This window comes from Anomaloglossus baeobatrachus, unplaced genomic scaffold (assembly GCF_048569485.1).
Source record: "Anomaloglossus baeobatrachus isolate aAnoBae1 unplaced genomic scaffold, aAnoBae1.hap1 Scaffold_463, whole genome shotgun sequence".
NCBI classification, from domain to species: Eukaryota; Metazoa; Chordata; class Amphibia; order Anura; family Aromobatidae; genus Anomaloglossus; species Anomaloglossus baeobatrachus.
The window spans coordinates 70,873-96,258 of record NW_027443971.1 but is presented as its reverse complement, the minus strand read 5'-3'; the positions used below and the strand labels follow the sequence as shown (position 1 = coordinate 96,258).

Sequence of the window (25,386 nt, the reverse complement as noted above, 5' to 3'; positions counted from 1 at the left end):
TCGCCGGGTTCTTGGCCGCCTTGTCCTTGGCCTCTGTGGCCTTGGTCGTAGCTGCCTTGGTCGACGAAGCTGTGACTACCCGATACTGGGTCGCCGCGGCAACCCTTGCCCAGGATTTCTCCCGCTGTGGGCAGTCCTTGTAAAGGTGGTCCGCCTGTCCACATAGGTTGCAAGTCTTCTTCTTTGGGCAGTCCTTGGAGCTGTGTCCTGTCACCCGGCAAACCCTGCAGGCGTCCTCCTTGCAGGTCTTCATCGAATGCCCTTTCCCGCCACATTTCCTGCAGTTGTGTGGCATGTCCGGGTAGTAGATGAGACCAAAGGAGTTTCCCAGAGAGAATGTCGGGGGCAGGTGCTGGAGACCATCCTCGGATGCTGGTTCCCTGTAGAGTCGAACGGTTACTGACCACTTACCCGTCCAGAATCCGTTGCCGTTAAGGATGTGGGATGGCTCCCTCACCACTGTGCAGAGACGTCCCAGGAACGTGGAGATGTCTCTTCCTGGGGTGTGCGGGTTCCGCATGGAGACCGTGATCCTCTTCTCATCCCTCTGTATAGGACAGGATCCTAAAAAGGAATGAAAAGGGGAGTCCGGCATCGCTGCGTTCATCGCCTCCCAGTATCTCCTGCAGGCATTCACCGTGGCAAAGGTTACCAGAAAAATGCCAGTCATGAAGGTCTGGACACTCAGGGTTTCCGCCCTGGAGAAGCCCTGATCCAGAATCATCTTCTTGCAGAACACGTCGCTGGACATGTCCGGCAACCTACCATCCACCGCCTTTAGCTTCAGGGCGACCGTCTGCCGCATCCAAGGCTCCAGGGTTGGAGCCTTTTCAGGCGGCGTCCGGGCTCCCTCCGGCTGGCTGGCGTCGGAGGTAGGGGCCTCTTGGGCCGAAGAAGCCTCTGGATGAGCCTTCCTGGAGGTCCCTGGGTCCTGAGCCTTCTTGGCTGCCTTCTCTGGCTTGCTTGCCATGGCTGGTTCCTGCTTGAGTTCCCGGAGCTGGATCTTGGATTCTTCTCCGGGTGTCTTCTCCCGCTGTGTTCCTCCTCGAAGTTCCTCTGGTCTCCCCAAGTCTTCTCCGAGCCTTTGTCTTCTTGCTTCTTTCTGCCAAGCTCTTCTTCCGTCCGATCTCCCTCTTCCGGTCTCGGCTGGGCTTTGGAGCTCGTCTCCCTGATCGTATCTCGTCAAGTGTAGCTAGCTCAGTTTGTTCTGATAAGAACAGATTTTTGATTTAATGAAGCTTTCCAAAGCACCACAAAAAATGCATGACCGAAGTCACACCAAAAACAGTGCAAAGGCTAGGATTCGTGTGGACCCCACCGTGAGGAGAGGGTCCCCAAAAATCAACCCCGTCCCTTCGAGCCAGAAGGCCACAGCAAGGGTCAGGGATCTTCGGTGCTCCCCCAAGCCGAAGCCTGGTTGAGCCTTGTCGTTGCTCCCAGCGTCCACCCAGGCATCTTACCCAAGTGGAGTAGAGAGCTACTAGTTGTTGGTTTCGCAGCCGAAACTGCCCGGACCGTCAACCGGTGTTGGTTTCTCAGCCCAAGGCTAACCGGACCTCCAACCGGGTGTTGGTTTCTCAGCCGAAGCTGACCCAGACCTCCAACCGGGTGTTGGTTTCTCAGCCGAAGCTGACCCGGACCTCCAACCGGGTGTTAGTTTCTCAGCCCAAAGCTGACCAGACCTCCGACCGGGATTATAAAAATTTCCCTTCCTAGCCAGAAGGCCGGGATAGGGTAATATGCTCAAAAAGTATGAAAAGGCAAGGTACGGTGTGCTACAGAGGCCAAGGCTTGCCGGGGTCCCAAGCCAGCAAGCTCAGACTCACTCCAGGGTCGTCAGTCCTGGGGCACGTTGTACCATAGCCCCCCATCCTTACTCAGTCTAATAGCCTCGATCCTGGTAGGGCCATGTTTTCCACTAGATGAATATACTATCCACCCAGAGTACTAGCAAGCGCAACCTTCCAGTGTGCATTGTATCATTGTACTAAGGTGGCCTGGAGCTTAAACCACCTCTTCGAACAACACTACACTTGATCTTAGCCAAAAGGCCGAGAAGCGATAACCAGAATTGGTTTGGGCCTCGAGTGGCACCCTGGCCTATGCCGGACACATCTTAGGGAGAGAGAGCGAGAGGGAGACAAACCCACGCCTACACAAGACATTTTGTCACCCAAGCCAACCCTTGAAAAGGCTGCTTTGCAGAGCCAAAACAAGAAGAATGGTGCGTTTTGCAGCCGCCGCCCACTGCAATGAATCTGAATAACTCCTCCTTTAGGGCGCAAGCAACTCCCCTCCCCCTTGCAGTCTTTCCAATTCACGATACAAAAAGACGGACAGGACAGGTTGCCTGACTTTCCGTCACTGCCACCCTTTGCCATCCTTACCCGTAGAAAGCCCTTTCATCATCCCCAAACCCTAATCTTTTCCCTTTCCTTCCCAGCCCCCAAACCCTGCCCTCTGTACCTTTCTCACCACCCGCTTCCCTTCTCCTGTCATCCCCCTACCACCCGGGAAAAAAAGAGATTGCCCCCTCCTTCCACTAGCCCACCCTCCCACCCAAAGAACAACTTCTTCTGCGCAGCTTGTTTTCTAGGCAGCAGCGCTATTGTGATGTCATCGGGGGGCATTGTGACAAGCCGCCAGTGTTCCGTCTCTTCATGTTGTGCACAGTTCAAACGGAAAATACATCAACAGGCAGACTACAGAAAAGCTTACTATCAAAGGTTAGAGGGGGGCTTTCTCAGAGGGCTTTTTACAGTTTTTCTATTCCCAATTAGCCGTTTAAGTGTACTTATTGAAAGTAGTAATTCTTTCATAGGCCGCCCTTTCTTAGTATTTGACGTTCCTTATATTGCGGTATGAGGCTTCGCAGTAGGTTGCAAACATTCATCACCCATGACTGTCCCCAATTGAGCTCAGAAGCTCAATGTCTATCATGACCTCTCTTTTAGAATGTCCAAGAGCAAGCAAACTATTCCTCCAGGAGAGGGCGCCAACAGACTACTAAAGAGATCATCATTACTCAAAGAAAACCCCAAAAACCAATGCATGATAGGAATAAACAGGTAACTTTCTTTGGAGTGGAAGCGGAGAGATCGCACCAGATGCCAATTCTAGATGTTATCACACCTGTGGTCACTGCAGCAGCAGGTGAATCCACTTTGTCCAAAAGGGATCTATTCCATTCAATTGCAAATGATCTAGATAAGACAGAGAACTGCAGCACGGGGACATAGCCGAGTTGGTCAGGTTGAGTGGTGATGAGTTTGCTATTTGGATGAATAAAGAAAGTCAAAAGTGTGAAAGATAAAAAACAAAAGGAGGAAGTGTGAAAAGTGAATGGGCCAAATTGAGGTGCATATGAAGACGTATGCTTTCTTCCAATTCATTAAATCGGGCTAATATGAATCAGGTGAATTGAGTTCTGCTTTTGGAAACTGGGTTAAGAAGGGGTGCACCGTTCCTGGAGGTACTGCAATACCAGGTCAATGCGTGGAGTGGACAGAGCAAGCTCTTTTTCCATCTCCCTGTTCTAAAAATCCATTTAATATATGGTCCCCAGATAGGGGACGTATCAGATATTAAACTGATAAGAACAGATACTACACTTGATCTTAGCCAAAAGGCCGAGAAGCGATAACCAGAATTGGTTTGGGCCTCGAGTGGCACCCTGGCCTATGCCGGACACATCTTAGGGAGAGAGAGCGAGAGGGAGACAAACCCACGCCTACACAAGACATTTTGTCACCCAAGCCAACCCTTGAAAAGGCTGCTTTGCAGAGCCAAAACAAGAAGAATGGTGCGTTTTGCAGCCGCCGCCCACTGCAATGAATCTGAATAACTCCTCCTTTAGGGCGCAAGCAACTCCCCTCCCCCTTGCAGTCTTTCCAATTCACGATACAAAAAGACGGACAGGACAGGTTGCCTGACTTTCCGTCACTGCCACCCTTTGCCATCCTTACCCGTAGAAAGCCCTTTCATCATCCCCAAACCCTAATCTTTTCCCTTTCCTTCCCAGCCCCCAAACCCTGCCCTCTGTACCTTTCTCACCACCCGCTTCCCTTCTCCTGTCATCCCCCTACCACCCGGGAAAAAAAGAGATTGCCCCCTCCTTCCACTAGCCCACCCTCCCACCCAAAGAACAACTTCTTCTGCGCAGCTTGTTTTCTAGGCAGCAGCGCTATTGTGATGTCATCGGGGGGCATTGTGACAAGCCGCCAGTGTTCCGTCTCTTCATGTTGTGCACAGTTCAAACGGAAAATACATCAACAGGCAGACTACAGAAAAGCTTACTATCAAAGGTTAGAGGGGGGCTTTCTCAGAGGGCTTTTTACAGTTTTTCTATTCCCAATTAGCCGTTTAAGTGTACTTATTGAAAGTAGTAATTCTTTCATAGGCCGCCCTTTCTTAGTATTTGACGTTCCTTATATTGCGGTATGAGGCTTCGCAGTAGGTTGCAAACATTCATCACCCATGACTGTCCCCAATTGAGCTCAGAAGCTCAATGTCTATCATGACCTCTCTTTTAGAATGTCCAAGAGCAAGCAAACTATTCCTCCAGGAGAGGGCGCCAACAGACTACTAAAGAGATCATCATTACTCAAAGAAAACCCCAAAAACCAATGCATGATAGGAATAAACAGGTAACTTTCTTTGGAGTGGAAGCGGAGAGATCGCACCAGATGCCAATTCTAGATGTTATCACACCTGTGGTCACTGCAGCAGCAGGTGAATCCACTTTGTCCAAAAGGGATCTATTCCATTCAATTGCAAATGATCTAGATAAGACAGAGAACTGCAGCACGGGGACATAGCCGAGTTGGTCAGGTTGAGTGGTGATGAGTTTGCTATTTGGATGAATAAAGAAAGTCAAAAGTGTGAAAGATAAAAAACAAAAGGAGGAAGTGTGAAAAGTGAATGGGCCAAATTGAGGTGCATATGAAGACGTATGCTTTCTTCCAATTCATTAAATCGGGCTAATATGAATCAGGTGAATTGAGTTCTGCTTTTGGAAACTGGGTTAAGAAGGGGTGCACCGTTCCTGGAGGTACTGCAATACCAGGTCAATGCGTGGAGTGGACAGAGCAAGCTCTTTTTCCATCTCCCTGTTCTAAAAATCCATTTAATATATGGTCCCCAGATAGGGGACGTATCAGATATTAAACTGATAAGAACAGATACTACACTTGATCTTAGCCAAAAGGCCGAGAAGCGATAACCAGAATTGGTTTGGGCCTCGAGTGGCACCCTGGCCTATGCCGGACACATCTTAGGGAGAGAGAGCGAGAGGGAGACAAACCCACGCCTACACAAGACATTTTGTCACCCAAGCCAACCCTTGAAAAGGCTGCTTTGCAGAGCCAAAACAAGAAGAATGGTGCGTTTTGCAGCCGCCGCCCACTGCAATGAATCTGAATAACTCCTCCTTTAGGGCGCAAGCAACTCCCCTCCCCCTTGCAGTCTTTCCAATTCACGATACAAAAAGACGGACAGGACAGGTTGCCTGACTTTCCGTCACTGCCACCCTTTGCCATCCTTACCCGTAGAAAGCCCTTTCATCATCCCCAAACCCTAATCTTTTCCCTTTCCTTCCCAGCCCCCAAACCCTGCCCTCTGTACCTTTCTCACCACCCGCTTCCCTTCTCCTGTCATCCCCCTACCACCCGGGAAAAAAAGAGATTGCCCCCTCCTTCCACTAGCCCACCCTCCCACCCAAAGAACAACTTCTTCTGCGCAGCTTGTTTTCTAGGCAGCAGCGCTATTGTGATGTCATCGGGGGGCATTGTGACAAGCCGCCAGTGTTCCGTCTCTTCATGTTGTGCACAGTTCAAACGGAAAATACATCAACAGGCAGACTACAGAAAAGCTTACTATCAAAGGTTAGAGGGGGGCTTTCTCAGAGGGCTTTTTACAGTTTTTCTATTCCCAATTAGCCGTTTAAGTGTACTTATTGAAAGTAGTAATTCTTTCATAGGCCGCCCTTTCTTAGTATTTGACGTTCCTTATATTGCGGTATGAGGCTTCGCAGTAGGTTGCAAACATTCATCACCCATGACTGTCCCCAATTGAGCTCAGAAGCTCAATGTCTATCATGACCTCTCTTTTAGAATGTCCAAGAGCAAGCAAACTATTCCTCCAGGAGAGAGGCGCCAACAGACTACTAAAGAGATCATCATTACTCAAAGAAAACCCCAAAAACCAATGCATGATAGGAATAAACAGGTAACTTTCTTTGGAGTGGAAGCGGAGAGATCGCACCAGATGCCAATTCTAGATGTTATCACACCTGTGGTCACTGCAGCAGCAGGTGAATCCACTTTGTCCAAAAGGGATCTATTCCATTCAATTGCAAATGATCTAGATAAGACAGAGAACTGCAGCACGGGGACATAGCCGAGTTGGTCAGGTTGAGTGGTGATGAGTTTGCTATTTGGATGAATAAAGAAAGTCAAAAGTGTGAAAGATAAAAAACAAAAGGAGGAAGTGTGAAAAGTGAATGGGCCAAATTGAGGTGCATATGAAGACGTATGCTTTCTTCCAATTCATTAAATCGGGCTAATATGAATCAGGTGAATTGAGTTCTGCTTTTGGAAACTGGGTTAAGAAGGGGTGCACCGTTCCTGGAGGTACTGCAATACCAGGTCAATGCGTGGAGTGGACAGAGCAAGCTCTTTTTCCATCTCCCTGTTCTAAAAATCCATTTAATATATGGTCCCCAGATAGGGGACGTATCAGATATTAAACTGATAAGAACAGATACTACACTTGATCTTAGCCAAAAGGCCGAGAAGCGATAACCAGAATTGGTTTGGGCCTCGAGTGGCACCCTGGCCTATGCCGGACACATCTTAGGGAGAGAGAGCGAGAGGGAGACAAACCCACGCCTACACAAGACATTTTGTCACCCAAGCCAACCCTTGAAAAGGCTGCTTTGCAGAGCCAAAACAAGAAGAATGGTGCGTTTTGCAGCCGCCGCCCACTGCAATGAATCTGAATAACTCCTCCTTTAGGGCGCAAGCAACTCCCCTCCCCCTTGCAGTCTTTCCAATTCACGATACAAAAAGACGGACAGGACAGGTTGCCTGACTTTCCGTCACTGCCACCCTTTGCCATCCTTACCCGTAGAAAGCCCTTTCATCATCCCCAAACCCTAATCTTTTCCCTTTCCTTCCCAGCCCCCAAACCCTGCCCTCTGTACCTTTCTCACCACCCGCTTCCCTTCTCCTGTCATCCCCCTACCACCCGGGAAAAAAAGAGATTGCCCCCTCCTTCCACTAGCCCACCCTCCCACCCAAAGAACAACTTCTTCTGCGCAGCTTGTTTTCTAGGCAGCAGCGCTATTGTGATGTCATCGGGGGGCATTGTGACAAGCCGCCAGTGTTCCGTCTCTTCATGTTGTGCACAGTTCAAACGGAAAATACATCAACAGGCAGACTACAGAAAAGCTTACTATCAAAGGTTAGAGGGGGGCTTTCTCAGAGGGCTTTTTACAGTTTTTCTATTCCCAATTAGCCGTTTAAGTGTACTTATTGAAAGTAGTAATTCTTTCATAGGCCGCCCTTTCTTAGTATTTGACGTTCCTTATATTGCGGTATGAGGCTTCGCAGTAGGTTGCAAACATTCATCACCCATGACTGTCCCCAATTGAGCTCAGAAGCTCAATGTCTATCATGACCTCTCTTTTAGAATGTCCAAGAGCAAGCAAACTATTCCTCCAGGAGAGGGCGCCAACAGACTACTAAAGAGATCATCATTACTCAAAGAAAACCCCAAAAACCAATGCATGATAGGAATAAACAGGTAACTTTCTTTGGAGTGGAAGCGGAGAGATCGCACCAGATGCCAATTCTAGATGTTATCACACCTGTGGTCACTGCAGCAGCAGGTGAATCCACTTTGTCCAAAAGGGATCTATTCCATTCAATTGCAAATGATCTAGATAAGACAGAGAACTGCAGCACGGGGACATAGCCGAGTTGGTCAGGTTGAGTGGTGATGAGTTTGCTATTTGGATGAATAAAGAAAGTCAAAAGTGTGAAAGATAAAAAACAAAAGGAGGAAGTGTGAAAAGTGAATGGGCCAAATTGAGGTGCATATGAAGACGTATGCTTTCTTCCAATTCATTAAATCGGGCTAATATGAATCAGGTGAATTGAGTTCTGCTTTTGGAAACTGGGTTAAGAAGGGGTGCACCGTTCCTGGAGGTACTGCAATACCAGGTCAATGCGTGGAGTGGACAGAGCAAGCTCTTTTTCCATCTCCCTGTTCTAAAAATCCATTTAATATATGGTCCCCAGATAGGGGACGTATCAGATATTAAACTGATAAGAACAGATACTACACTTGATCTTAGCCAAAAGGCCGAGAAGCGATAACCAGAATTGGTTTGGGCCTCGAGTGGCACCCTGGCCTATGCCGGACACATCTTAGGGAGAGAGAGCGAGAGGGAGACAAACCCACGCCTACACAAGACATTTTGTCACCCAAGCCAACCCTTGAAAAGGCTGCTTTGCAGAGCCAAAACAAGAAGAATGGTGCGTTTTGCAGCCGCCGCCCACTGCAATGAATCTGAATAACTCCTCCTTTAGGGCGCAAGCAACTCCCCTCCCCCTTGCAGTCTTTCCAATTCACGATACAAAAAGACGGACAGGACAGGTTGCCTGACTTTCCGTCACTGCCACCCTTTGCCATCCTTACCCGTAGAAAGCCCTTTCATCATCCCCAAACCCTAATCTTTTCCCTTTCCTTCCCAGCCCCCAAACCCTGCCCTCTGTACCTTTCTCACCACCCGCTTCCCTTCTCCTGTCATCCCCCTACCACCCGGGAAAAAAAGAGATTGCCCCCTCCTTCCACTAGCCCACCCTCCCACCCAAAGAACAACTTCTTCTGCGCAGCTTGTTTTCTAGGCAGCAGCGCTATTGTGATGTCATCGGGGGGCATTGTGACAAGCCGCCAGTGTTCCGTCTCTTCATGTTGTGCACAGTTCAAACGGAAAATACATCAACAGGCAGACTACAGAAAAGCTTACTATCAAAGGTTAGAGGGGGGCTTTCTCAGAGGGCTTTTTACAGTTTTTCTATTCCCAATTAGCCGTTTAAGTGTACTTATTGAAAGTAGTAATTCTTTCATAGGCCGCCCTTTCTTAGTATTTGACGTTCCTTATATTGCGGTATGAGGCTTCGCAGTAGGTTGCAAACATTCATCACCCATGACTGTCCCCAATTGAGCTCAGAAGCTCAATGTCTATCATGACCTCTCTTTTAGAATGTCCAAGAGCAAGCAAACTATTCCTCCAGGAGAGGGCGCCAACAGACTACTAAAGAGATCATCATTACTCAAAGAAAACCCCAAAAACCAATGCATGATAGGAATAAACAGGTAACTTTCTTTGGAGTGGAAGCGGAGAGATCGCACCAGATGCCAATTCTAGATGTTATCACACCTGTGGTCACTGCAGCAGCAGGTGAATCCACTTTGTCCAAAAGGGATCTATTCCATTCAATTGCAAATGATCTAGATAAGACAGAGAACTGCAGCACGGGGACATAGCCGAGTTGGTCAGGTTGAGTGGTGATGAGTTTGCTATTTGGATGAATAAAGAAAGTCAAAAGTGTGAAAGATAAAAAACAAAAGGAGGAAGTGTGAAAAGTGAATGGGCCAAATTGAGGTGCATATGAAGACGTATGCTTTCTTCCAATTCATTAAATCGGGCTAATATGAATCAGGTGAATTGAGTTCTGCTTTTGGAAACTGGGTTAAGAAGGGGTGCACCGTTCCTGGAGGTACTGCAATACCAGGTCAATGCGTGGAGTGGACAGAGCAAGCTCTTTTTCCATCTCCCTGTTCTAAAAATCCATTTAATATATGGTCCCCAGATAGGGGACGTATCAGATATTAAACTGATAAGAACAGATACTACACTTGATCTTAGCCAAAAGGCCGAGAAGCGATAACCAGAATTGGTTTGGGCCTCGAGTGGCACCCTGGCCTATGCCGGACACATCTTAGGGAGAGAGAGCGAGAGGGAGACAAACCCACGCCTACACAAGACATTTTGTCACCCAAGCCAACCCTTGAAAAGGCTGCTTTGCAGAGCCAAAACAAGAAGAATGGTGCGTTTTGCAGCCGCCGCCCACTGCAATGAATCTGAATAACTCCTCCTTTAGGGCGCAAGCAACTCCCCTCCCCCTTGCAGTCTTTCCAATTCACGATACAAAAAGACGGACAGGACAGGTTGCCTGACTTTCCGTCACTGCCACCCTTTGCCATCCTTACCCGTAGAAAGCCCTTTCATCATCCCCAAACCCTAATCTTTTCCCTTTCCTTCCCAGCCCCCAAACCCTGCCCTCTGTACCTTTCTCACCACCCGCTTCCCTTCTCCTGTCATCCCCCTACCACCCGGGAAAAAAAGAGATTGCCCCCTCCTTCCACTAGCCCACCCTCCCACCCAAAGAACAACTTCTTCTGCGCAGCTTGTTTTCTAGGCAGCAGCGCTATTGTGATGTCATCGGGGGGCATTGTGACAAGCCGCCAGTGTTCCGTCTCTTCATGTTGTGCACAGTTCAAACGGAAAATACATCAACAGGCAGACTACAGAAAAGCTTACTATCAAAGGTTAGAGGGGGGCTTTCTCAGAGGGCTTTTTACAGTTTTTCTATTCCCAATTAGCCGTTTAAGTGTACTTATTGAAAGTAGTAATTCTTTCATAGGCCGCCCTTTCTTAGTATTTGACGTTCCTTATATTGCGGTATGAGGCTTCGCAGTAGGTTGCAAACATTCATCACCCATGACTGTCCCCAATTGAGCTCAGAAGCTCAATGTCTATCATGACCTCTCTTTTAGAATGTCCAAGAGCAAGCAAACTATTCCTCCAGGAGAGGGCGCCAACAGACTACTAAAGAGATCATCATTACTCAAAGAAAACCCCAAAAACCAATGCATGATAGGAATAAACAGGTAACTTTCTTTGGAGTGGAAGCGGAGAGATCGCACCAGATGCCAATTCTAGATGTTATCACACCTGTGGTCACTGCAGCAGCAGGTGAATCCACTTTGTCCAAAAGGGATCTATTCCATTCAATTGCAAATGATCTAGATAAGACAGAGAACTGCAGCACGGGGACATAGCCGAGTTGGTCAGGTTGAGTGGTGATGAGTTTGCTATTTGGATGAATAAAGAAAGTCAAAAGTGTGAAAGATAAAAAACAAAAGGAGGAAGTGTGAAAAGTGAATGGGCCAAATTGAGGTGCATATGAAGACGTATGCTTTCTTCCAATTCATTAAATCGGGCTAATATGAATCAGGTGAATTGAGTTCTGCTTTTGGAAACTGGGTTAAGAAGGGGTGCACCGTTCCTGGAGGTACTGCAATACCAGGTCAATGCGTGGAGTGGACAGAGCAAGCTCTTTTTCCATCTCCCTGTTCTAAAAATCCATTTAATATATGGTCCCCAGATAGGGGACGTATCAGATATTAAACTGATAAGAACAGATACTACACTTGATCTTAGCCAAAAGGCCGAGAAGCGATAACCAGAATTGGTTTGGGCCTCGAGTGGCACCCTGGCCTATGCCGGACACATCTTAGGGAGAGAGAGCGAGAGGGAGACAAACCCACGCCTACACAAGACATTTTGTCACCCAAGCCAACCCTTGAAAAGGCTGCTTTGCAGAGCCAAAACAAGAAGAATGGTGCGTTTTGCAGCCGCCGCCCACTGCAATGAATCTGAATAACTCCTCCTTTAGGGCGCAAGCAACTCCCCTCCCCCTTGCAGTCTTTCCAATTCACGATACAAAAAGACGGACAGGACAGGTTGCCTGACTTTCCGTCACTGCCACCCTTTGCCATCCTTACCCGTAGAAAGCCCTTTCATCATCCCCAAACCCTAATCTTTTCCCTTTCCTTCCCAGCCCCCAAACCCTGCCCTCTGTACCTTTCTCACCACCCGCTTCCCTTCTCCTGTCATCCCCCTACCACCCGGGAAAAAAAGAGATTGCCCCCTCCTTCCACTAGCCCACCCTCCCACCCAAAGAACAACTTCTTCTGCGCAGCTTGTTTTCTAGGCAGCAGCGCTATTGTGATGTCATCGGGGGGCATTGTGACAAGCCGCCAGTGTTCCGTCTCTTCATGTTGTGCACAGTTCAAACGGAAAATACATCAACAGGCAGACTACAGAAAAGCTTACTATCAAAGGTTAGAGGGGGGCTTTCTCAGAGGGCTTTTTACAGTTTTTCTATTCCCAATTAGCCGTTTAAGTGTACTTATTGAAAGTAGTAATTCTTTCATAGGCCGCCCTTTCTTAGTATTTGACGTTCCTTATATTGCGGTATGAGGCTTCGCAGTAGGTTGCAAACATTCATCACCCATGACTGTCCCCAATTGAGCTCAGAAGCTCAATGTCTATCATGACCTCTCTTTTAGAATGTCCAAGAGCAAGCAAACTATTCCTCCAGGAGAGGGCGCCAACAGACTACTAAAGAGATCATCATTACTCAAAGAAAACCCCAAAAACCAATGCATGATAGGAATAAACAGGTAACTTTCTTTGGAGTGGAAGCGGAGAGATCGCACCAGATGCCAATTCTAGATGTTATCACACCTGTGGTCACTGCAGCAGCAGGTGAATCCACTTTGTCCAAAAGGGATCTATTCCATTCAATTGCAAATGATCTAGATAAGACAGAGAACTGCAGCACGGGGACATAGCCGAGTTGGTCAGGTTGAGTGGTGATGAGTTTGCTATTTGGATGAATAAAGAAAGTCAAAAGTGTGAAAGATAAAAAACAAAAGGAGGAAGTGTGAAAAGTGAATGGGCCAAATTGAGGTGCATATGAAGACGTATGCTTTCTTCCAATTCATTAAATCGGGCTAATATGAATCAGGTGAATTGAGTTCTGCTTTTGGAAACTGGGTTAAGAAGGGGTGCACCGTTCCTGGAGGTACTGCAATACCAGGTCAATGCGTGGAGTGGACAGAGCAAGCTCTTTTTCCATCTCCCTGTTCTAAAAATCCATTTAATATATGGTCCCCAGATAGGGGACGTATCAGATATTAAACTGATAAGAACAGATACTACACTTGATCTTAGCCAAAAGGCCGAGAAGCGATAACCAGAATTGGTTTGGGCCTCGAGTGGCACCCTGGCCTATGCCGGACACATCTTAGGGAGAGAGAGCGAGAGGGAGACAAACCCACGCCTACACAAGACATTTTGTCACCCAAGCCAACCCTTGAAAAGGCTGCTTTGCAGAGCCAAAACAAGAAGAATGGTGCGTTTTGCAGCCGCCGCCCACTGCAATGAATCTGAATAACTCCTCCTTTAGGGCGCAAGCAACTCCCCTCCCCCTTGCAGTCTTTCCAATTCACGATACAAAAAGACGGACAGGACAGGTTGCCTGACTTTCCGTCACTGCCACCCTTTGCCATCCTTACCCGTAGAAAGCCCTTTCATCATCCCCAAACCCTAATCTTTTCCCTTTCCTTCCCAGCCCCCAAACCCTGCCCTCTGTACCTTTCTCACCACCCGCTTCCCTTCTCCTGTCATCCCCCTACCACCCGGGAAAAAAAGAGATTGCCCCCTCCTTCCACTAGCCCACCCTCCCACCCAAAGAACAACTTCTTCTGCGCAGCTTGTTTTCTAGGCAGCAGCGCTATTGTGATGTCATCGGGGGGCATTGTGACAAGCCGCCAGTGTTCCGTCTCTTCATGTTGTGCACAGTTCAAACGGAAAATACATCAACAGGCAGACTACAGAAAAGCTTACTATCAAAGGTTAGAGGGGGGCTTTCTCAGAGGGCTTTTTACAGTTTTTCTATTCCCAATTAGCCGTTTAAGTGTACTTATTGAAAGTAGTAATTCTTTCATAGGCCGCCCTTTCTTAGTATTTGACGTTCCTTATATTGCGGTATGAGGCTTCGCAGTAGGTTGCAAACATTCATCACCCATGACTGTCCCCAATTGAGCTCAGAAGCTCAATGTCTATCATGACCTCTCTTTTAGAATGTCCAAGAGCAAGCAAACTATTCCTCCAGGAGAGGGCGCCAACAGACTACTAAAGAGATCATCATTACTCAAAGAAAACCCCAAAAACCAATGCATGATAGGAATAAACAGGTAACTTTCTTTGGAGTGGAAGCGGAGAGATCGCACCAGATGCCAATTCTAGATGTTATCACACCTGTGGTCACTGCAGCAGCAGGTGAATCCACTTTGTCCAAAAGGGATCTATTCCATTCAATTGCAAATGATCTAGATAAGACAGAGAACTGCAGCACGGGGACATAGCCGAGTTGGTCAGGTTGAGTGGTGATGAGTTTGCTATTTGGATGAATAAAGAAAGTCAAAAGTGTGAAAGATAAAAAACAAAAGGAGGAAGTGTGAAAAGTGAATGGGCCAAATTGAGGTGCATATGAAGACGTATGCTTTCTTCCAATTCATTAAATCGGGCTAATATGAATCAGGTGAATTGAGTTCTGCTTTTGGAAACTGGGTTAAGAAGGGGTGCACCGTTCCTGGAGGTACTGCAATACCAGGTCAATGCGTGGAGTGGACAGAGCAAGCTCTTTTTCCATCTCCCTGTTCTAAAAATCCATTTAATATATGGTCCCCAGATAGGGGACGTATCAGATATTAAACTGATAAGAACAGATACTACACTTGATCTTAGCCAAAAGGCCGAGAAGCGATAACCAGAATTGGTTTGGGCCTCGAGTGGCACCCTGGCCTATGCCGGACACATCTTAGGGAGAGAGAGCGAGAGGGAGACAAACCCACGCCTACACAAGACATTTTGTCACCCAAGCCAACCCTTGAAAAGGCTGCTTTGCAGAGCCAAAACAAGAAGAATGGTGCGTTTTGCAGCCGCCGCCCACTGCAATGAATCTGAATAACTCCTCCTTTAGGGCGCAAGCAACTCCCCTCCCCCTTGCAGTCTTTCCAATTCACGATACAAAAAGACGGACAGGACAGGTTGCCTGACTTTCCGTCACTGCCACCCTTTGCCATCCTTACCCGTAGAAAGCCCTTTCATCATCCCCAAACCCTAATCTTTTCCCTTTCCTTCCCAGCCCCCAAACCCTGCCCTCTGTACCTTTCTCACCACCCGCTTCCCTTCTCCTGTCATCCCCCTACCACCCGGGAAAAAAAGAGATTGCCCCCTCCTTCCACTAGCCCACCCTCCCACCCAAAGAACAACTTCTTCTGCGCAGCTTGTTTTCTAGGCAGCAGCGCTATTGTGATGTCATCGGGGGGCATTGTGACAAGCCGCCAGTGTTCCGTCTCTTCATGTTGTGCACAGTTCAAACGGAAAATACATCAACAGGCAGACTACAGAAAAGCTTACTATCAAAGGTTAGAGGGGGGCTTTCTCAGAGGGCTTTTTACAGTTTTTCTATTCCCAATTAGCCGTTTAAGTGTACTTATTGAAAGTAGTAATTCTTTCATAGGCCGCCCTTTCTTAGTATTTGACGTTCCTTATATTGCGGTATGAGGCTTCGCAGTAGGTTGCAAACATTCATCACCCATGACTGTCCCCAATTGAGCTCAGAAGCTCAATGTCTATCATGACCTCTCTTTTAGAATGTCCAAGAGCAAGCAAACTATTCCTCCAGGAGAGGGCGCCAACAGACTACTAAAGAGATCATCATTACTCAAAGAAAACCCCAAAAACCAATGCATGATAGGAATAAACAGGTAACTTTCTTTGGAGTGGAAGCGGAGAGATCGCACCAGATGCCAATTCTAGATGTTATCACACCTGTGGTCACTGCAGCAGCAGGTGAATCCACTTTGTCCAAAAGGGATCTATTCCATTCAATTGCAAATGATCTAGATAAGACAGAGAACTGCAGCACGGGGACATAGCCGAGTTGGTCAGGTTGAGTGGTGATGAGTTTGCTATTTGGATGAATAAAGAAAGTCAAAAGTGTGAAAGATAAAAAACAAAAGGAGGAAGTGTGAAAAGTGAATGGGCCAAATTGAGGTGCATATGAAGACGTATGCTTTCTTCCAATTCATTAAATCGGGCTAATATGAATCAGGTGAATTGAGTTCTGCTTTTGGAAACTGGGTTAAGAAGGGGTGCACCGTTCCTGGAGGTACTGCAATACCAGGTCAATGCGTGGAGTGGACAGAGCAAGCTCTTTTTCCATCTCCCTGTTCTAAAAATCCATTTAATATATGGTCCCCAGATAGGGGACGTATCAGATATTAAACTGATAAGAACAGATACTACACTTGATCTTAGCCAAAAGGCCGAGAAGCGATAACCAGAATTGGTTTGGGCCTCGAGTGGCACCCTGGCCTATGCCGGACACATCTTAGGGAGAGAGAGCGAGAGGGAGACAAACCCACGCCTACACAAGACATTTTGTCACCCAAGCCAACCCTTGAAAAGGCTGCTTTGCAGAGCCAAAACAAGAAGAATGGTGCGTTTTGCAGCCGCCGCCCACTGCAATGAATCTGAATAACTCCTCCTTTAGGGCGCAAGCAACTCCCCTCCCCCTTGCAGTCTTTCCAATTCACGATACAAAAAGACGGACAGGACAGGTTGCCTGACTTTCCGTCACTGCCACCCTTTGCCATCCTTACCCGTAGAAAGCCCTTTCATCATCCCCAAACCCTAATCTTTTCCCTTTCCTTCCCAGCCCCCAAACCCTGCCCTCTGTACCTTTCTCACCACCCGCTTCCCTTCTCCTGTCATCCCCCTACCACCCGGGAAAAAAAGAGATTGCCCCCTCCTTCCACTAGCCCACCCTCCCACCCAAAGAACAACTTCTTCTGCGCAGCTTGTTTTCTAGGCAGCAGCGCTATTGTGATGTCATCGGGGGGCATTGTGACAAGCCGCCAGTGTTCCGTCTCTTCATGTTGTGCACAGTTCAAACGGAAAATACATCAACAGGCAGACTACAGAAAAGCTTACTATCAAAGGTTAGAGGGGGGCTTTCTCAGAGGGCTTTTTACAGTTTTTCTATTCCCAATTAGCCGTTTAAGTGTACTTATTGAAAGTAGTAATTCTTTCATAGGCCGCCCTTTCTTAGTATTTGACGTTCCTTATATTGCGGTATGAGGCTTCGCAGTAGGTTGCAAACATTCATCACCCATGACTGTCCCCAATTGAGCTCAGAAGCTCAATGTCTATCATGACCTCTCTTTTAGAATGTCCAAGAGCAAGCAAACTATTCCTCCAGGAGAGGGCGCCAACAGACTACTAAAGAGATCATCATTACTCAAAGAAAACCCCAAAAACCAATGCATGATAGGAATAAACAGGTAACTTTCTTTGGAGTGGAAGCGGAGAGATCGCACCAGATGCCAATTCTAGATGTTATCACACCTGTGGTCACTGCAGCAGCAGGTGAATCCACTTTGTCCAAAAGGGATCTATTCCATTCAATTGCAAATGATCTAGATAAGACAGAGAACTGCAGCACGGGGACATAGCCGAGTTGGTCAGGTTGAGTGGTGATGAGTTTGCTATTTGGATGAATAAAGAAAGTCAAAAGTGTGAAAGATAAAAAACAAAAGGAGGAAGTGTGAAAAGTGAATGGGCCAAATTGAGGTGCATATGAAGACGTATGCTTTCTTCCAATTCATTAAATCGGGCTAATATGAATCAGGTGAATTGAGTTCTGCTTTTGGAAACTGGGTTAAGAAGGGGTGCACCGTTCCTGGAGGTACTGCAATACCAGGTCAATGCGTGGAGTGGACAGAGCAAGCTCTTTTTCCATCTCCCTGTTCTAAAAATCCATTTAATATATGGTCCCCAGATAGGGGACGTATCAGATATTAAACTGATAAGAACAGATACTACACTTGATCTTAGCCAAAAGGCCGAGAAGCGATAACCAGAATTGGTTTGGGCCTCGAGTGGCACCCTGGCCTATGCCGGACACATCTTAGGGAGAGAGAGCGAGAGGGAGACAAACCCACGCCTACACAAGACATTTTGTCACCCAAGCCAACCCTTGAAAAGGCTGCTTTGCAGAGCCAAAACAAGAAGAATGGTGCGTTTTGCAGCCGCCGCCCACTGCAATGAATCTGAATAACTCCTCCTTTAGGGCGCAAGCAACTCCCCTCCCCCTTGCAGTCTTTCCAATTCACGATACAAAAAGACGGACAGGACAGGTTGCCTGACTTTCCGTCACTGCCACCCTTTGCCATCCTTACCCGTAGAAAGCCCTTTCATCATCCCCAAACCCTAATCTTTTCCCTTTCCTTCCCAGCCCCCAAACCCTGCCCTCTGTACCTTTCTCACCACCCGCTTCCCTTCTCCTGTCATCCCCCTACCACCCGGGAAAAAAAGAGATTGCCCCCTCCTTCCACTAGCCCACCCTCCCACCCAAAGAACAACTTCTTCTGCGCAGCTTGTTTTCTAGGCAGCAGCGCTATTGTGATGTCATCGGGGGGCATTGTGACAAGCCGCCAGTGTTCCGTCTCTTCATGTTGTGCACAGTTCAAACGGAAAATACATCAACAGGCAGACTACAGAAAAGCTTACTATCAAAGGTTAGAGGGGGGCTTTCTCAGAGGGCTTTTTACAGTTTTTCTATTCCCAATTAGCCGTTTAAGTGTACTTATTGAAAGTAGTAATTCTTTCATAGGCCGCCCTTTCTTAGTATTTGACGTTCCTTATATTGCGGTATGAGGCTTCGCAGTAGGTTGCAAACATTCATCACCCATGACTGTCCCCAATTGAGCTCAGAAGCTCAATGTCTATCATGACCTCTCTTTTAGAATGTCCAAGAGCAAGCAAACTATTCCTCCAGGAGAGGGCGCCAACAGACTACTAAAGAGATCATCATTACTCAAAGAAAACCCCAAAAACCAATGCATGATAGGAATAAACAGGTAACTTTCTTTGGAGTGGAAGCGGAGAGATCGCACCAGATGCCAATTCTAGATGTTATCACACCTGTGGTCACTGCAGCAGCAGGTGAATCCACTTTGTCCAAAAGGGATCTATTCCATTCAATTGCAAATGATCTAGATAAGACAGAGAACTGCAGCACGGGGACATAGCCGAGTTGGTCAGGTTGAGTGGTGATGAGTTTGCTATTTGGATGAATAAAGAAAGTCAAAAGTGTGAAAGATAAAAAACAAAAGGAGGAAGTGTGAAAAGTGAATGGGCCAAATTGAGGTGCATATGAAGACGTATGCTTTCTTCCAATTCATTAAATCGGGCTAATATGAATCAGGTGAATTGAGTTCTGCTTTTGGAAACTGGGTTAAGAAGGGGTGCACCGTTCCTGGAGGTACTGCAATACCAGGTCAATGCGTGGAGTGGACAGAGCAAGCTCTTTTTCCATCTCCCTGTTCTAAAAATCCATTTAATATATGGTCCCCAGATAGGGGACGTATCAGATATTAAACTGATAAGAACAGATACTACACTTGATCTTAGCCAAAAGGCCGAGAAGCGATAACCAGAATTGGTTTGGGCCTCGAGTGGCACCCTGGCCTATGCCGGACACATCTTAGGGAGAGAGAGCGAGAGGGAGACAAACCCACGCCTACACAAGACATTTTGTCACCCAAGCCAACCCTTGAAAAGGCTGCTTTGCAGAGCCAAAACAAGAAGAATGGTGCGTTTTGCAGCCGCCGCCCACTGCAATGAATCTGAATAACTCCTCCTTTAGGGCGCAAGCAACTCCCCTCCCCCTTGCAGTCTTTCCAATTCACGATACAAAAAGACGGACAGGACAGGTTGCCTGACTTTCCGTCACTGCCACCCTTTGCCATCCTTACCCGTAGAAAGCCCTTTCATCATCCCCAAACCCTAATCTTTTCCCTTTCCTTCCCAGCCCCCAAACCCTGCCCTCTGTACCTTTCTCACCACCCGCTTCCCTTCTCCTGTCATCCCCCTACCACCCGGGAAAAAAAGAGATTGCCCCCTCCTTCCACTAGCCCACCCTCCCACCCAAAGAACAACTTCTTCTGCGCAGCTTGTTTTCTAGGCAGCAGCGCTATTGTGATGTCATCGGGGGGCATTGTGACAAGCCGCCAGTGTTCCGTCTCTTCATGTTGTGCACAGTTCAAACGGAAAATACATCAACAGGCAGACTACAGAAAAGCTTACTATCAAAGGTTAGAGGGGGGCTTTCTCAGAGGGCTTTTTACAGTTTTTCTATTCCCAATTAGCCGTTTAAGTGTACTTATTGAAAGTAGTAATTCTTTCATAGGCCGCCCTTTCTTAGTATTTGACGTTCCTTATATTGCGGTATGAGGCTTCGCAGTAGGTTGCAAACATTCATCACCCATGACTGTCCCCAATTGAGCTCAGAAGCTCAATGTCTATCATGACCTCTCTTTTAGAATGTCCAAGAGCAAGCAAACTATTCCTCCAGGAGAGGGCGCCAACAGACTACTAAAGAGATCATCATTACTCAAAGAAAACCCCAAAAACCAATGCATGATAGGAATAAACAGGTAACTTTCTTTGGAGTGGAAGCGGAGAGATCGCACCAGATGCCAATTCTAGATGTTATCACACCTGTGGTCACTGCAGCAGCAGGTGAATCCACTTTGTCCAAAAGGGATCTATTCCATTCAATTGCAAATGATCTAGATAAGACAGAGAACTGCAGCACGGGGACATAGCCGAGTTGGTCAGGTTGAGTGGTGATGAGTTTGCTATTTGGATGAATAAAGAAAGTCAAAAGTGTGAAAGATAAAAAACAAAAGGAGGAAGTGTGAAAAGTGAATGGGCCAAATTGAGGTGCATATGAAGACGTATGCTTTCTTCCAATTCATTAAATCGGGCTAATATGAATCAGGTGAATTGAGTTCTGCTTTTGGAAACTGGGTTAAGAAGGGGTGCACCGTTCCTGGAGGTACTGCAATACCAGGTCAATGCGTGGAGTGGACAGAGCAAGCTCTTTTTCCATCTCCCTGTTCTAAAAATCCATTTAATATATGGTCCCCAGATAGGGGACGTATCAGATATTAAACTGATAAGAACAGATACTACACTTGATCTTAGCCAAAAGGCCGAGAAGCGATAACCAGAATTGGTTTGGGCCTCGAGTGGCACCCTGGCCTATGCCGGACACATCTTAGGGAGAGAGAGCGAGAGGGAGACAAACCCACGCCTACACAAGACATTTTGTCACCCAAGCCAACCCTTGAAAAGGCTGCTTTGCAGAGCCAAAACAAGAAGAATGGTGCGTTTTGCAGCCGCCGCCCACTGCAATGAATCTGAATAACTCCTCCTTTAGGGCGCAAGCAACTCCCCTCCCCCTTGCAGTCTTTCCAATTCACGATACAAAAAGACGGACAGGACAGGTTGCCTGACTTTCCGTCACTGCCACCCTTTGCCATCCTTACCCGTAGAAAGCCCTTTCATCATCCCCAAACCCTAATCTTTTCCCTTTCCTTCCCAGCCCCCAAACCCTGCCCTCTGTACCTTTCTCACCACCCGCTTCCCTTCTCCTGTCATCCCCCTACCACCCGGGAAAAAAAGAGATTGCCCCCTCCTTCCACTAGCCCACCCTCCCACCCAAAGAACAACTTCTTCTGCGCAGCTTGTTTTCTAGGCAGCAGCGCTATTGTGATGTCATCGGGGGGCATTGTGACAAGCCGCCAGTGTTCCGTCTCTTCATGTTGTGCACAGTTCAAACGGAAAATACATCAACAGGCAGACTACAGAAAAGCTTACTATCAAAGGTTAGAGGGGGGCTTTCTCAGAGGGCTTTTTACAGTTTTTCTATTCCCAATTAGCCGTTTAAGTGTACTTATTGAAAGTAGTAATTCTTTCATAGGCCGCCCTTTCTTAGTATTTGACGTTCCTTATATTGCGGTATGAGGCTTCGCAGTAGGTTGCAAACATTCATCACCCATGACTGTCCCCAATTGAGCTCAGAAGCTCAATGTCTATCATGACCTCTCTTTTAGAATGTCCAAGAGCAAGCAAACTATTCCTCCAGGAGAGGGCGCCAACAGACTACTAAAGAGATCATCATTACTCAAAGAAAACCCCAAAAACCAATGCATGATAGGAATAAACAGGTAACTTTCTTTGGAGTGGAAGCGGAGAGATCGCACCAGATGCCAATTCTAGATGTTATCACACCTGTGGTCACTGCAGCAGCAGGTGAATCCACTTTGTCCAAAAGGGATCTATTCCATTCAATTGCAAATGATCTAGATAAGACAGAGAACTGCAGCACGGGGACATAGCCGAGTTGGTCAGGTTGAGTGGTGATGAGTTTGCTATTTGGATGAATAAAGAAAGTCAAAAGTGTGAAAGATAAAAAACAAAAGGAGGAAGTGTGAAAAGTGAATGGGCCAAATTGAGGTGCATATGAAGACGTATGCTTTCTTCCAATTCATTAAATCGGGCTAATATGAATCAGGTGAATTGAGTTCTGCTTTTGGAAACTGGGTTAAGAAGGGGTGCACCGTTCCTGGAGGTACTGCAATACCAGGTCAATGCGTGGAGTGGACAGAGCAAGCTCTTTTTCCATCTCCCTGTTCTAAAAATCCATTTAATATATGGTCCCCAGATAGGGGACGTATCAGATATTAAACTGATAAGAACAGATACTACACTTGATCTTAGCCAAAAGGCCGAGAAGCGATAACCAGAATTGGTTTGGGCCTCGAGTGGCACCCTGGCCTATGCCGGACACATCTTAGGGAGAGAGAGCGAGAGGGAGACAAACCCACGCCTACACAAGACATTTTGTCACCCAAGCCAACCCTTGAAAAGGCTGCTTTGCAGAGCCAAAACAAGAAGAATGGTGCGTTTTGCAGCCGCCGCCCACTGCAATGAATCTGAATAACTCCTCCTTTAGGGCGCAAGCAACTCCCCTCCCCCTTGCAGTCTTTCCAATTCACGATACAAAAAGACGGACAGGACAGGTTGCCTGACTTTCCGTCACTGCCACCCTTTGCCATCCTTACCCGTAGAAAGCCCTTTCATCATCCCCAAACCCTAATCTTTTCCCTTTCCTTCCCAGCCCCCAAACCCTGCCCTCTGTACCTTTCTCACCACCCGCTTCCCTTCTCCTGTCATCCCCCTACCACCCGGGAAAAAAAGAGATTGCCCCCTCCTTCCACTAGCCCACCCTCCCACCCAAAGAACAACTTCTTCTGCGCAGCTTGTTTTCTAGGCAGCAGCGCTATTGTGATGTCATCGGGGGGCATTGTGACAAGCCGCCAGTGTTCCGTCTCTTCATGTTGTGCACAGTTCAAACGGAAAATACATCAACAGGCAGACTACAGAAAAGCTTACTATCAAAGGTTAGAGGGGGGCTTTCTCAGAGGGCTTTTTACAGTTTTTCTATTCCCAATTAGCCGTTTAAGTGTACTTATTGAAAGTAGTAATTCTTTCATAGGCCGCCCTTTCTTAGTATTTGACGTTCCTTATATTGCGGTATGAGGCTTCGCAGTAGGTTGCAAACATTCATCACCCATGACTGTCCCCAATTGAGCTCAGAAGCTCAATGTCTATCATGACCTCTCTTTTAGAATGTCCAAGAGCAAGCAAACTATTCCTCCAGGAGAGGGCGCCAACAGACTACTAAAGAGATCATCATTACTCAAAGAAAACCCCAAAAACCAATGCATGATAGGAATAAACAGGTAACTTTCTTTGGAGTGGAAGCGGAGAGATCGCACCAGATGCCAATTCTAGATGTTATCACACCTGTGGTCACTGCAGCAGCAGGTGAATCCACTTTGTCCAAAAGGGATCTATTCCATTCAATTGCAAATGATCTAGATAAGACAGAGAACTGCAGCACGGGGACATAGCCGAGTTGGTCAGGTTGAGTGGTGATGAGTTTGCTATTTGGATGAATAAAGAAAGTCAAAAGTGTGAAAGATAAAAAACAAAAGGAGGAAGTGTGAAAAGTGAATGGGCCAAATTGAGGTGCATATGAAGACGTATGCTTTCTTCCAATTCATTAAATCGGGCTAATATGAATCAGGTGAATTGAGTTCTGCTTTTGGAAACTGGGTTAAGAAGGGGTGCACCGTTCCTGGAGGTACTGCAATACCAGGTCAATGCGTGGAGTGGACAGAGCAAGCTCTTTTTCCATCTCCCTGTTCTAAAAATCCATTTAATATATGGTCCCCAGATAGGGGACGTATCAGATATTAAACTGATAAGAACAGATACTACACTTGATCTTAGCCAAAAGGCCGAGAAGCGATAACCAGAATTGGTTTGGGCCTCGAGTGGCACCCTGGCCTATGCCGGACACATCTTAGGGAGAGAGAGCGAGAGGGAGACAAACCCACGCCTACACAAGACATTTTGTCACCCAAGCCAACCCTTGAAAAGGCTGCTTTGCAGAGCCAAAACAAGAAGAATGGTGCGTTTTGCAGCCGCCGCCCACTGCAATGAATCTGAATAACTCCTCCTTTAGGGCGCAAGCAACTCCCCTCCCCCTTGCAGTCTTTCCAATTCACGATACAAAAAGACGGACAGGACAGGTTGCCTGACTTTCCGTCACTGCCACCCTTTGCCATCCTTACCCGTAGAAAGCCCTTTCATCATCCCCAAACCCTAATCTTTTCCCTTTCCTTCCCAGCCCCCAAACCCTGCCCTCTGTACCTTTCTCACCACCCGCTTCCCTTCTCCTGTCATCCCCCTACCACCCGGGAAAAAAAGAGATTGCCCCCTCCTTCCACTAGCCCACCCTCCCACCCAAAGAACAACTTCTTCTGCGCAGCTTGTTTTCTAGGCAGCAGCGCTATTGTGATGTCATCGGGGGGCATTGTGACAAGCCGCCAGTGTTCCGTCTCTTCATGTTGTGCACAGTTCAAACGGAAAATACATCAACAGGCAGACTACAGAAAAGCTTACTATCAAAGGTTAGAGGGGGGCTTTCTCAGAGGGCTTTTTACAGTTTTTCTATTCCCAATTAGCCGTTTAAGTGTACTTATTGAAAGTAGTAATTCTTTCATAGGCCGCCCTTTCTTAGTATTTGACGTTCCTTATATTGCGGTATGAGGCTTCGCAGTAGGTTGCAAACATTCATCACCCATGACTGTCCCCAATTGAGCTCAGAAGCTCAATGTCTATCATGACCTCTCTTTTAGAATGTCCAAGAGCAAGCAAACTATTCCTCCAGGAGAGGGCGCCAACAGACTACTAAAGAGATCATCATTACTCAAAGAAAACCCCAAAAACCAATGCATGATAGGAATAAACAGGTAACTTTCTTTGGAGTGGAAGCGGAGAGATCGCACCAGATGCCAATTCTAGATGTTATCACACCTGTGGTCACTGCAGCAGCAGGTGAATCCACTTTGTCCAAAAGGGATCTATTCCATTCAATTGCAAATGATCTAGATAAGACAGAGAACTGCAGCACGGGGACATAGCCGAGTTGGTCAGGTTGAGTGGTGATGAGTTTGCTATTTGGATGAATAAAGAAA

The 25,386-nt window shown here is 47.2% G+C and overlaps 14 non-coding genes across 14 annotated transcripts; all 14 read right to left on the bottom strand.

Moving 5' to 3' along the window:
* Window positions 1-3,450: 3,450 nt before the first annotated feature.
* LOC142280733 (U2 spliceosomal RNA) lies at window positions 3,451-3,641 on the bottom strand. The gene has a single exon (XR_012742930.1). It is a non-coding gene; the product is annotated as a U2 spliceosomal RNA (small nuclear RNA).
* A 1,387-nt stretch (window positions 3,642-5,028) lies between these two features.
* LOC142280732 (U2 spliceosomal RNA) lies at window positions 5,029-5,219 on the bottom strand. The gene has a single exon (XR_012742929.1). It is a non-coding gene; the product is annotated as a U2 spliceosomal RNA (small nuclear RNA).
* Window positions 5,220-6,607: 1,388 nt separating this feature from the next.
* Window positions 6,608-6,798, bottom strand: LOC142280731 (U2 spliceosomal RNA). The gene has a single exon (XR_012742928.1). It is a non-coding gene; the product is annotated as a U2 spliceosomal RNA (small nuclear RNA).
* Window positions 6,799-8,185: 1,387 nt separating this feature from the next.
* LOC142280729 (U2 spliceosomal RNA) lies at window positions 8,186-8,376 on the bottom strand. Its single transcript, XR_012742926.1, has one exon. It is a non-coding gene; the product is annotated as a U2 spliceosomal RNA (small nuclear RNA).
* A 1,387-nt stretch (window positions 8,377-9,763) lies between these two features.
* Window positions 9,764-9,954, bottom strand: LOC142280728 (U2 spliceosomal RNA). Its single transcript, XR_012742925.1, has one exon. It is a non-coding gene; the product is annotated as a U2 spliceosomal RNA (small nuclear RNA).
* Window positions 9,955-11,341: 1,387 nt separating this feature from the next.
* LOC142280727 (U2 spliceosomal RNA) lies at window positions 11,342-11,532 on the bottom strand. Its single transcript, XR_012742924.1, has one exon. It is a non-coding gene; the product is annotated as a U2 spliceosomal RNA (small nuclear RNA).
* Window positions 11,533-12,919: 1,387 nt separating this feature from the next.
* On the bottom strand, window positions 12,920-13,110 carry LOC142280726 (U2 spliceosomal RNA). The gene has a single exon (XR_012742923.1). It is a non-coding gene; the product is annotated as a U2 spliceosomal RNA (small nuclear RNA).
* Window positions 13,111-14,497: 1,387 nt separating this feature from the next.
* Window positions 14,498-14,688, bottom strand: LOC142280725 (U2 spliceosomal RNA). The gene has a single exon (XR_012742922.1). It is a non-coding gene; the product is annotated as a U2 spliceosomal RNA (small nuclear RNA).
* A 1,387-nt stretch (window positions 14,689-16,075) lies between these two features.
* On the bottom strand, window positions 16,076-16,266 carry LOC142280882 (U2 spliceosomal RNA). The gene has a single exon (XR_012743064.1). It is a non-coding gene; the product is annotated as a U2 spliceosomal RNA (small nuclear RNA).
* A 1,387-nt stretch (window positions 16,267-17,653) lies between these two features.
* LOC142280881 (U2 spliceosomal RNA) lies at window positions 17,654-17,844 on the bottom strand. The gene has a single exon (XR_012743063.1). It is a non-coding gene; the product is annotated as a U2 spliceosomal RNA (small nuclear RNA).
* Window positions 17,845-19,231: 1,387 nt separating this feature from the next.
* On the bottom strand, window positions 19,232-19,422 carry LOC142280880 (U2 spliceosomal RNA). Its single transcript, XR_012743062.1, has one exon. It is a non-coding gene; the product is annotated as a U2 spliceosomal RNA (small nuclear RNA).
* A 1,387-nt stretch (window positions 19,423-20,809) lies between these two features.
* Window positions 20,810-21,000, bottom strand: LOC142280879 (U2 spliceosomal RNA). Its single transcript, XR_012743061.1, has one exon. It is a non-coding gene; the product is annotated as a U2 spliceosomal RNA (small nuclear RNA).
* A 1,387-nt stretch (window positions 21,001-22,387) lies between these two features.
* On the bottom strand, window positions 22,388-22,578 carry LOC142280878 (U2 spliceosomal RNA). Its single transcript, XR_012743060.1, has one exon. It is a non-coding gene; the product is annotated as a U2 spliceosomal RNA (small nuclear RNA).
* Window positions 22,579-23,965: 1,387 nt separating this feature from the next.
* Window positions 23,966-24,156, bottom strand: LOC142280876 (U2 spliceosomal RNA). The gene has a single exon (XR_012743058.1). It is a non-coding gene; the product is annotated as a U2 spliceosomal RNA (small nuclear RNA).
* Between the last annotated feature and the right edge of the window lie 1,230 nt (window positions 24,157-25,386).